The sequence below is a fragment of the Tenrec ecaudatus genome, chromosome 8, assembly GCF_050624435.1.
Source record: "Tenrec ecaudatus isolate mTenEca1 chromosome 8, mTenEca1.hap1, whole genome shotgun sequence".
NCBI lineage: Eukaryota > Metazoa > Chordata > Mammalia > Afrosoricida > Tenrecidae > Tenrec > Tenrec ecaudatus.
Window position 1 is genome coordinate 68,455,467 of NC_134537.1, and position 12,260 is coordinate 68,467,726.

Genomic DNA, 12,260 nt, shown 5'->3' on the forward strand with positions numbered 1-12,260 from the left:
CTTTCTTTGCTTTGTTAAGTTTGCCAGTGGTTTGTCAATTTTATTAATCCTTTCAAAAACCTAATGTCTTGTCTTTTTGACTCCATTATTTTTGTTTTGCCATCCGCGTATTTCCACTGTTATCTTTATGATTTATTTCCTTATGTTGTTGGAGGGTTTATATTGTTGCCCTTCTAGTTATTGGAGTTGTAGTGTTAAGGCGTGGATTTTGGATTTCTCCTCTTTTTACACGTGAGCAATTCTTGCAAACTTCCCTCTGATAATAGCTTTTGCTGTGTCCCAGAGGTTTTCATATGGTGTGTTTCATGCTTCTTTGTTTCAAGGAATTTCTTAATTTCCTCCCTTATTTGATCTTTTACCCACTTGTTTTTATGTTTTATGCTGCTCAGTCTCCATGTGTGTGTCTTTATGTACCTGTTTTCTCCATTGTTGATTTATAGTTTTACAGTGCTGTGATTTGAGGAAATGGATTGTAGGATCTCAATTTTTTTAAATTTGTTGAGACTTGGTCTGTGGCCGAACACATATGCTCCACGTTGGTTTTACTTCGATTCGTGTATTTTGTTATTGATATTTAGGTTTCAAATGTATTCTCTTTCTTCAATAATGGTATATATTAATGGATACATGGTGCGTTTACTTGGGATCAAATGTAAGTTGATTTTGAAACAATTCAGTATCACACCACCAGCTGCTTTGATGACTGATCTCTTGATTCCTTGAAATGACTGCCTGCATGGGGAAGAGAAAGTAGCTCCACTCACCAACACAGCTTCATATTTGTTATGGAAATCAGGTGCCTGTTTCTGATGACTGTGTCTTGCCATAGTTCCATCAATGCTTCACATTTGAAGATGGTGTTTGGTGTTTGGGCCGAGGGTAACATTGCAAAAGAGTGGATAGACCCTCAGCAATTGTCGTGGCTAGCAAGGAGAAATTTGTGTCTGGTACCGTTGCAAAGAACCTGAAAAAATACATTCTTTAGTTTTAGAATGGTCTTTGGAAGTATAAAGTGTTGTGCATCTCTCCTACAGCAAGATTGCTCTCTGAACACCAAACTCACATCCGTCAAGTCCAACTCACAGCCACCCTGTGGGGAAGGAAAGGACTTCCCCATGAGTGTCCTTAACCGTTTACTGGGGTAGAAAGCTCCATCTTGATCTCCCAGAGTGACTGGTGGTTTTGAACTGCTGACCCTTCAGACAGTAGGCCAGTATATACCACTATACCACCAGTGTTCTGGTGATTTAAAATTTCAACAATTCCCTTCTTCTTTCACTCTATTATCCATCTCTTTGAGAGCTGAGTCATTTTTGCTGAGTTCTAGGAGAAATAAATAGGCAGAAGTGGGGAAATCTTACATAGCTATGCTAATGTCTTTTTAAAACAACTGCTTTGGAAGCAAACAAGCAAAGCGTGACAATAAGCATGTATCTATCACTTTTATGATCAGGAGGGAAAAACGAGAAGGTTAGAATCCTCTCGCACCAAAATCCAGTGGTATGGTAGATTACAAGCTGGGCTGCTAACAGTCAGATCAGGGGTTCAAACTCACTAACTACTTCATGGGAGAACGTGAAGCTTTCTGCTCCCCCAGAAATCTACAGTCTCAGAAACACACAAGGGGCATTTCTACTCTGTTCTATAAATTACTATGAGTTGCATTCAATTCAATGGCAGTGAGTTTGGTGGGGGGGGAGGGGGGTGCTATTGTTTGCTTGTTTTATTGACAACATTTTGAGATATAGTCATTTAAGACTCAATTTTGTCACTTATCAGCGTTGTGTCTTTTGGCAAGTTACTTAACCTGATCCTTAGTTTTTGTTGTTACTGTTAACTGTGAAATATAGAAAATAATGCCTGCCTCAGAGAAGTATTGTGAAGTTTGAGGGCACCAAAGAACAGAAAGCTTAGCATAGCTCCTGGCACACAGGAAATTTAAAGAATGGTTGTTATGTTGCTATTATAATTATAGAAGGGAGGGGCTGAGAGAAGAACAACCGACATGAGCAGACAGGAAGTGAGTCACAAGCTTCTAAACATTGGCACCCTAATTTGTGATGAGAAAACATTGCAGGGAGCAGCCTGTATTTCATTCAACTCTTTCAATCCCCTGGTTACTTATTACCAGTTAGAGCTGTAAATATTTTAAATTACTGATTTTTGTCACTATGGTTTAAAGATGGCATGGTGTAAAGGTATGTTATTGAATATTTAAATTCAAGCTGAGGAAATTCCCACCTATGAGGCTAATAAGCAGGTCATGTAATTTTTCTAAACATTAATTCCTTATTTATATGACAGCCTTACTAATGTGTCAGAATGAATCAGGAGAACCTGTGACAGCTTGGGACACAACATCTGGCACACAGGAAGTACTCTCCATGACTGACGTTTTCATATCACACTTGTGATGTGGAGAAGTCCTGCTGCCATAGTGGTTAGGAGTCTAGCTGTTAACTGCTGCTCTGAAGGAGAAATAACCTACAGAATCACTGAGTAGCATTGACTCTTAATCAATGAGGATTTGTTTTTAAATTGACTCAGAATTTCAATAAACTTAAATAAATGAGACATCAAAAATCAATTCAATTCGAATATAAATGAAAACTTTTTTCTAAGATGTAAAAAAGATATACCTACCCACACGTCAGTTGACATGATTATGTTCTAAACACCAGGTTATTATGCAAAAATCATCCTTATACACACACGGACAGTGATGACATCAGATCATGAAACAGAGGGTGTCTAGTCTATACCCTTACAGAATGGCTAAATTTCACTGTTACAGGACTGCCAAGCCACTGAGCATCAAGGGCCTGCCAAGTTAACACATAACCTTAACCATGACAGCCAGTATTACTCTTACTTTCCACCTTGATTTTTTTTACTTCCAAATATATGTTATTAATGTACAAAATAGTTGGATAGCTTTTTTATTATTGTCATAAATGGGAAATGTTGGATGAGATAGTTGGTAAGTGAGGAGTGAGTCTGATCTTATCCTCTATTTTCAAAACCAAAGACTCACTGCCTTCAAGTTGATTCTGACTCACAGAGGCCTGAGAGGGCAGAGTAGAATGTCCCTCCTGGATTTCTGACCCTGTGGGTCTTAACGGTATAAAGTCTGATTTCTCTCCCACCTGAGGAAGGACTCCTTGTTGTTGACCCACTGTCCTAGGGAACATGTCGCCCCCTGTGCCACCAGGGCATCTGCATTTCAGAGGGTCCTCGCAGTTGAAATGCTCTATTTAACTGGGCTTCTCAAAGCGCAGACCAGCTGCTCCATGATGGAAATACGGGTTCGTGGGAAAGATGTACAGTCTTGGAACTACTACAGAAGACTGCTATGATGCAGAATTAACTCAATGGCACTGGGTGTCGGTTATTTAATCCCAAAGGAGGCCCTGGGTGATGCAAATGGTTCAGGGTTCAACAACTCCAAGGCTGGATTCCAACCCGCTCAGAGACGCCTCTGAGCACGGACGTGAGCGTTTCCGATGGAGCCCTTCGACTCTAACACCCAGGGGTGAGCGGGGTTGGAATCGACTGTGGGGCACAGGGCAACTAACCAGCATTTGCTCCCCCAGATGGTCCCAGAGACCGATAAACCAGAGGTTCTCTTAACCATCTTCTAGGACAAGTGAAAAAAACCCTAATGAACAAAAAGTATGTGCGGCGGTAATGATTTATTTTTGAAGAATTAATACCAGACTAGTCCCAAGGAGTTGGAGATCAGAGATGTTCCAAATATCCAACTCTCCCAAGATGCTCTTCCACTCCATTTCCATTTCCCCAGTTGAATATAGTCCTGCACATCCTGGATTCTGTGATTCGCAGCAGTATCCCCCAGAAACTCATGAAATTCTAAGGAAATGTCTCACATGGTTGTGGGTGTTGTTCAATTCCAAGTCTGAAGGACAAGCAGAGGGAGTCAGATGCAGGGCCAGAGCCAGAAGCCAAGAAATGTCCCAAAGTCACAGGTCTTACTTGTAACACAGCTCAGTCTGGAAACAGGAATGACTTTGATAGAGGTGTGGTTTCTGTCTTTTAGCAGACAATCCCCCCATGAAACAAAGGGTGGTGACTTAAGTCACATTTTCCAGTAGATTCCACTAAATCCTGTGGGTTGTGACCCCTTTGGAGGTTGAACAGCCTTGCCTAAGACCATTGGGAACCAAGACACCACTCCTCTATCCGTCTCCAGGCAGGTCCGCCCACATGCAGATACGACCACATATGAGTACCCGGTGTGAAGACTGTTACCCATGCTACCCCATGCTTCAAGACAGAATTTCATTTATTTGTAATTAGAGATAAATATTTCACAATATATGATTACATATAGTTTTGTGATTTATCATTATGCTTTAATTATTTTCAATTTGTAACAATGACAATACATCCTGCCTATCAGATATTTACATTATGATTCCTAACAGTAGCAAAATTACAGTGATGAAGTAGCAATGAAAGTAATCTCATGCTTGGGGGTCACCACCACATGAGGAATTGTATGAAAGGGTCGCGGCATGAGGAAGGTTGAGAACCACTGCAGTAGAGGCTAACAATACCCCAAGGAAACAAAAGGTGTGACTTGGTTTACCTCCTCAAGTCCGGTCTTTTTTTTAAATGTTTTATTAGGGGCTCATACAGTCTTATCACAATCCATCCATACATCAATTGTGTAAAGCACATCTGTGCATTCATTGCCCTCATCATTTTCAAAGCATTTGCTCTCCACTTAAGCCCTTGGCATCAAGTCCTCTCTTTTCCCCCTCCCTCCCCACTCCCCTTCCCTCATGAGCCCTTGATAATTTATAAATTATTTTTTTGGTCATATCTTGCCCTGCCCCACGTCTCCCTTCACCCCTTTTCTGTTGTCCATCCCCCAGGGAAGAGGCCACATGCAGATGCCTGTAAATTGGTTCCCTCTTTCCAACCCACTCTCCCTCCACCCTCCCAGTATCGCCCCTCACACCCCTAGTCCTGAAGGTATCATCCTCCCTGGATTCCCTGTGCCTCCAACTCCCATCTGTATATCCTCTGGTCTAGCCAGATTTGCAAGGTAGAATTCGGATCATGATAGGGTTGGGGGGAGGGGAGAGGAAGCATTTAGGAACTAGAGGAAAGCTGTATTCTTCATAGGTGCTACATCGCACCCTGTCAAGTCAGGTCCTAATTCCACCCTAGCCCTCTCCATTAGTAGAGAAAAACCCTCCAAAATGGGATTGTGGCCACAGGCAGAGAGTTCAGAATTATAATACAGCACATAAGGGATTATGAATCCGAATTGACTTGATCAGAGTGAGTTTGAGTCTGGAAGGAAATGGTGGCTAGAAGGGCCAGTTTGACCACAATCCATACAATTTACGTGTCTCGGGGTCTATCATGTTTTTAATTCAACTCAGTCACCATTCTTGAGAGTTTCTCATCTGAGGAGCCTTCAAAAACTTGTGGAAAATGGAAATAAAAGATAATGGCATTTTCTCATGAACTCTTTGAGGTCCCATCATATGATTAGGTCAAAGGGTAAGCAAAGTGGGTAGAGATTACTTGCTACAATCCCAAAACTTTTCATAGGTTCTCACTGCAATGATTCTTTCAACAAACATGAATTGGACACCACCTATATTCCAGGTGCCTAAGTTCTAGGGATAAAGGAGTGAATAAAATCAAGGAGCTTGTATTAGATAAATACAAGATAAAACCAGATTGCTGATAATTTTTTATATATTTATAAAGATAGATATATAACACAAGAAATGAACTGTTAAAGTTTATACAGATAGATAGATATATAATACAAGAAATGAACAGTACAAATGGCTCAGTGCAACTCACTCCCGTGAGAGAGTTGTGAGACACTAGCAGTCCTTCAAGTCTTGAGAATCTCTAGAGAGAGAGCTAGGCTATCCCAGCACAGAGAGCAAACAGCAAGCAGGTCACCAACTGTCAGTCCCCAGCTCCAGAGATGTAAATTCCAATCCTGTGGTCTTAAAGGGACCTCAATTTACAGCGACATAGTCCACAGGCTAGGCATCCCACAGGTAGTGTAGCCTGTACATTGAGGCATGGAACAAGCAAGGCAGCTGCACACTGGTCCAATGATTAAAGAGCAAGAGACAAGAAAAGCGAGGCTCACCGAGCCACTTATCTCTCCACTCTTCAATTAATCCCACTTGTGTTTATCAGCCAGGCTGGCACAGTATCTCAGAGCTACTTCCAGACAATTTACATTTCAGGTGGAAGAAATAACGAAAACAAATGCATGTAAGTAGAATGTGTGAGTGGGGATCAGGGCACTGAAGGCAAGGTAAACAGTGGCAGCACCACCATGGGTGCAAGCGGGGGGTGGGAGGGGGTGGGGGGGCTGCATGTGTGTTCACTGACCCTTGGATCATCCAGATAGGTGAGGGGACACGTGAGCCCCATGGTTGACAGGGCTCCCATTGATAAGCACCTTAGGGACTCTCAAAGCAGCCTTATCAGGTATTGCCATGCAAATTTCCCAACTGAGGACCTATGGTAGGGAGGCTAAACCAGCCTACACCCAGTTTACACAGCAAGTGAGCAGATCAGGGATCCCCTCTGGTCTCACTCCAGCCACTTAAAAATCATTTTATTGGGGGCTCTTACAGCTCTTATAACAATCCATACATATATCCATTTTGTCAAACACATCTGTACATATGTTGTCATCATCTTTCAAAATATTTTCTTTCTACTTGAGCCCCTGACATCAGCTCCTCATTGTTCCCCTCCCTCCCCATGCCTCCTTGATAATTTATAAATTATTCTTTATTTTTCATGTCTTGACACCGACTGCTGTCTCATTTCACCCACTTTTCTGCTGTTTGTCAGACAAGACATGAAAGAGCTCAGCTCTTCCATGAAGCCCAGAGAGGAGAGGCAATGTATTCTCTTAACAGACTTAAATAATTTAGAGCCTGAAAGCCATGTCATACACATCCATAACAGAGAGGGGTTGTATTAGAGGTACACACGGAACAGGAAGGGGAGGAGCTACACACGCCACAAAAATGGGCGGGTTCTAGAGTTCAGTTAGCAGCCTAACCTTGTTCATCTCTGAGCTGGCTTGACCTTAATTGTCCCTGAACTCCTCTCCAGGGGAACATCAATGGCCTTTATCAGAAGGGAGCGGGGCCTTTCGTAGGGTGGGCTGGTCTGACCGCTCTGGTCTGATGGCAGACAGCCTTCAGGCAACACTTTCTTTATTGCTGAACTAAGTTGCCCATAAAAACAAAAACAGAAACAAAAAAAAACTCATGGCTGTGAAGCTGATTCCGACTCCTAGCAACCCTGCAGGGCAGTCAGACTGCCCCTTTGAGTCTCTGAGCAGACAGTCTCCTCTCTGAGAAGCCAATGGTGGGAAGCGTCAGCCATGGGGACCTGGCGGCAGAATAATGTTACCAGAGTCACTCTGTAAGGTCTCTCTCTCTCTGGGACTAGATTTCAGCCTCGGTCCTTGACTCCACGCGAGAAAGATTCCACGCCGAAGCTGGGCTCGTGATCCAAGTGAATTTAATGAGAGTTAAAAGAAGTTTCAGGTTTTACGCGGCACCCATAGGATTTCTTTGACCATGCAGCCTGGCAGAGACTGCTCCGGGACACGCAAGGATCTCTCTCCTCCCAAGAAGATGACCAGACTAGCACAAGCAAGACAAGCCCCTCTCCCTTCAGGTCCCTGCCTTTTCAAGGGTTCCCGGGGGAGGCGTAGTGAACGACCCCGGGTTGATCCCATTGGCTGAATTGCAGTCACCTGGCCCAGGTGGGCTGCTCCAGGTGTAACACCCATCCGACAGCTTTGTCCTATGCTGGCTCTCCTGGGCATGCGTAAATGGACTTCCCAATTCCCTAGGCTAAGCTGCCTAACAACTCTGCTAAGCCCACCAGTTATTACAAAAGGAAGGGCTGTGTGTGGACACGTGACTCAGTGGATTCTTGTCAAGACTGAGTGCCCGCTCTCCCCCTGGGGAGCATTTTATAAGGAAGGGAAGCCGATTCACGTCATTGTCTGTGGTCGATCAGTGAGCCAGCATCCAGACAGAAACAAGCAGTTGGTTTCTGAAGGAGGGTTGGCCAGATAGTAAGCTGCTTACAGACGCAGCACGGAGAGTGAAGAGGGTTGAAGATCACCAGGGAGGTTTGCACAGTGCCCAGGTCTCTTGGTCTCTGGAGCAGTGCTGGGTCTCAGTCTCGGTCTCTGTAGGTTAAGAATTGGGCTGTTAACTGCAAGATCCTCATTTGAACCCACCAGCCTCTCCAGGAAAGAAAGAGGAGGCTATCTGCCCCAACAAAGGTTTAAACCAAACTCACCGCCATTAAGTCAAGTACCCCGATTTGAGGAAACCAGAGTGGCAGCTCAACTTGGTCCCCTACGGCCAAACTGCCAGCCCGTGGGCCACATGCAGCCCCTGAGGAAATTTTTTGTGGCCCACAATGCTCTGAAATAAAATGCAATGAAGGAATTGTGTGTACAGTATTGCCTCGATCCCCCCTAAGCGTTATTTTCTTCATAACAATTTTTTCTATTTTCATTTATTTCAGAGCATCATGGGCCACAAAAAATTACCTCAGGGGCTGCATGTGGCCCACATCAGTTTGAACACCCCTGCTCTAAGGTCAGTATAATTCAGGATCAACTTGATTGCAATGCATTTGGTTTGATTATAAAGCATTATCTCAATTATTATATTACTATTTTACTTTTGTTTTCAGATGCAGAAGAGGCCTCATCTCAAATATAATTTAAAGAGAACATTTATGAAGTCTTAAAAACAACAAAGACACAGACACATCATCTGGATGAGGGAAGCCACCACCACCGCCAGGCTGAAATGCTATCTGCGGGTTCACAATGGACACTTTGAGATGGATGGGGTGTGGATGGGGGATGGATGGGGGATGGATGGGGTATGACTGGGGTATGGATGGGGTGTGGATGGGGGATGGATGGGGGATGGATGGGGTATGACTGGGGTATGGATGGGGTGTGGATGGGGGATGGATGGGGGATGGATGGGGTATGAATAGGGTATGACTGGGGTGTGGATGGGGTGTGGATGGGGTATGGATGGGCTATGGATGGGGGATGGATGGGGTATGACTGGGGTGTGGATGGGGTATGACTAGGGTATGGATGGGGCATGAATGGGGAGGAGGCAAGGACACTGACACAAAAGCATGAGTGGTGGCAGATCAAGACATCAGTTACAGGTGGATGACAGAAGCAGGCATGGGACCATGTTTGGGACACATACATTGTTAGATAGAAAGTATAAGGAATTTCTCAAGTGGGTAAGACCTTGGTTTCACATGATGAAAGAATCCACGTTGAAACCCGTTTTATGAAGGACAGGACCAGTTTCAGGTGTCACAGTCTCAAAGGGTACCCGCTACCCTGGGAAGTGTGCCAAGCCTCACAGAAGCCGTGCTGGAGTTCACAACTGGGCACAAGCAAACTCATGGAAAAGAGCACCCCCACGTGTGGAACGGGGGTTAGAGAGACTATGGCAAGAATCGGGGCCAGCTAGAGAGCTGGCCAGTGCTGTTACGTGCCTTTATCCTGGCCTGCCCCCTGACTCGGGGAGGTGTGGTTGAAGGTACTGGTTGACCCCACTGGCCGTGCTAAGTCCACCTGGGTGAGGTCATGAGCCCAGGCCTACTTTGGACCACTGTAGTGTACCTCCCACCTTGCTGGGGACTTGAATTTGAGCATGCTCAATTTGGGGGTCTTCATAGGCATTTAATGGTCACCTGATTTCCTTCTAACCTCCTCTAGGGGGTCCTGTGCAGCATGGGAGGGACAACCCCCCTTGTCCCTGAATCTAGCTACCTAACAAAGGGCTTACCAGATTAGTCTAGGGCAGTGGTTCTCAACCTTCCTAAGGCTGCGACCCTTTCATACAGTTCCTCATGTTGTGGTGACCCCATATGTGAGCGTATCTGCATGTGGGCGACCCGCCTGGAGACGATAGGAGCGGTGTCTCAGTTCCTAAGACCATCGAAAATATGGGCTTAGAAAAATAAGAAGAAAATATAGGCTTAGGCGACCTCTGTGAAAGGGTCATTCAACCCCCAAAGGAGTTGCGACCCACAGGTTGAGAACTGCTGGTCTAGGGCCTTCAGACTAAGGCAGTCAGGGCCAAACTAATAGGCCTTGATTCATGACTATGGGATCCTCTGTGTTGTCCCTAGTATGGTGACCTCCATCAAGGACACACCTAGGCATGCCCCTAACATTGACTGCCACTTGCTGGGCTGACCAGAGAAGGGTGGAGGTAACCTACTCTCCAAGGCCTTCTGTCTGGGCCAAGATTATCTACAGGTGTGTCCTCGGTTAAAATGAGAAAGCATTCAATGGCGGCTCAAATCTTGTGAGGACCCAGCAAACGGGATTGGGGCCGTCACTGCAATCGCGGGTGCTCATCCCCACCGCCTGAGTTCTGGGAAAGTGGGGGTAAAGAATCGAGTGGGTAAGGAATTGCCCAGCTGAATTATACATGTAGCAGTTGAGTTGGAGAATCTTTTGTTGTGTATATTTTTGTCACAGTAAAAAAAATTATGTGAATAACAATGAGTACAAGGAAGAATAAAATGTTCTAGAACTGATTGCGGTGACAATTGTACAACTCTTCTTGATATGACTGAATTATCGAATTGTATGACATGTGGATGAAGCGCCAAGAAAACTTAAACACACACACACAATTGCTCAGCTAAAAACAACTAAAATATTTCCATTGCTTTCTGATTTCCAGTTATCTTCACACAATTACACTTATGGACAGATTTGAGATTTGAGAGGACTAAAAAGAGCAGAAGTTTCCTTATTATTTCACTGTTCACATGAATGAAGGAATTAAAACCGAAAGAAGTTATATAATTTGCTTAAGACCCCAGGATAGATCCAGGAAGTGAAACTGGTATTTGAATCCTGAAACTAGGGTTTTATAATTGTTCTGACCACAGGTTATCCTCATTTCATTTTTATAAACGAGACTTTTGAGGTTCACAGAAGTTACACAATTTTTACAGGTCATTCAGTTAGGGCAGTGGTTCTCAACCTGTGGGGTCGCAACCCCTTTGGGGGTCTAACGACCTTTTCACAAGGGTCGCACGATTCATAACAGTGGTAAAATTGCAGTTATGAGGTAACAACGAAAGCAATTTTATGGTTGGGGGAATCACTGAGTTAGGGAGTCAACCAAAATTTTAATCTGGGTCTGTCTTGCTACAAAACTGTGTTCCTTCTGCAGCACCTGAGGACTGTGGAGAGATTAGATCCAGGTGAAAAACAGAGTCCACTCTGCGGTGCAGGATCTCATATTATTTTTAGGTGCCATCGAGCCAGCTCCAACCCATTGTGACCCTACGCACAACAGAATGAAACACTGCCTGGTCCTGCCCCTGCCATCCTCATGACCGTTCCTCTGCCTGTGCCCATTGAAACAGCCGTTGTCAATCCATCTCTTGTTCTCAGCCCCCCCCTCCCACCCCCACTTTACCAAACATGATGTCTTTCTCCAAGCACTGGTCTCTCCTCACAGGATGTCCAAAGTATGTAAAACAAAGTCTTGCCATCCTTGCCTCTAAGGAGCACTTTGGCCGTACCTCTTCCAACACAGATCAGTATATCCCCTTAACCGTTTCTTCTCCAGCACCACTATTAAAATGCATCCATTTCTCTAGGGTCCTCCTTATTCAATATCCAACTTTCCCATGTATATGATGCAATGAGGATACTATGGCTTGGGTCAGGCTCCTTTACACCTCAAAGTAACATCCTTGCTCTTCAATATTCTGACGAGGTCTTGTGCAGCAGATGTACCTAATGCAATGTCTTTTGATCTTACTGCTGCTTCCATGAGCACTGATTGTGGATCTAAGTAAGCCAAAATCCGGGACAACCTCAACGTTTTATCCGTTGATCATCATGTTACTGTTAGGGAGTTGTTCCTTTCCATGCCTAGGGGTCCCCTAAAGGAGGTTGGAGGTCAGCGCAGACTAAGGGGCATGCGCAGGGTCAGACCTGAGCCAGGTGGGTGGTAAGTGTAGGCGGGCAGTACACCTGGTTGGCCCAGACAAGGCCAAGTGAGCTTTAGTCAATGGGGTCAGGCAGTGCCATCGGCCACGCCTCCCATCTGAAAGCCCCAAAGGCGGGAACCTGGAGACCACTGCCCCTTCCTTGGCCGCTCCTCCTCTGCTCAGCGGTGCTGTGGTCTCTGGACCCA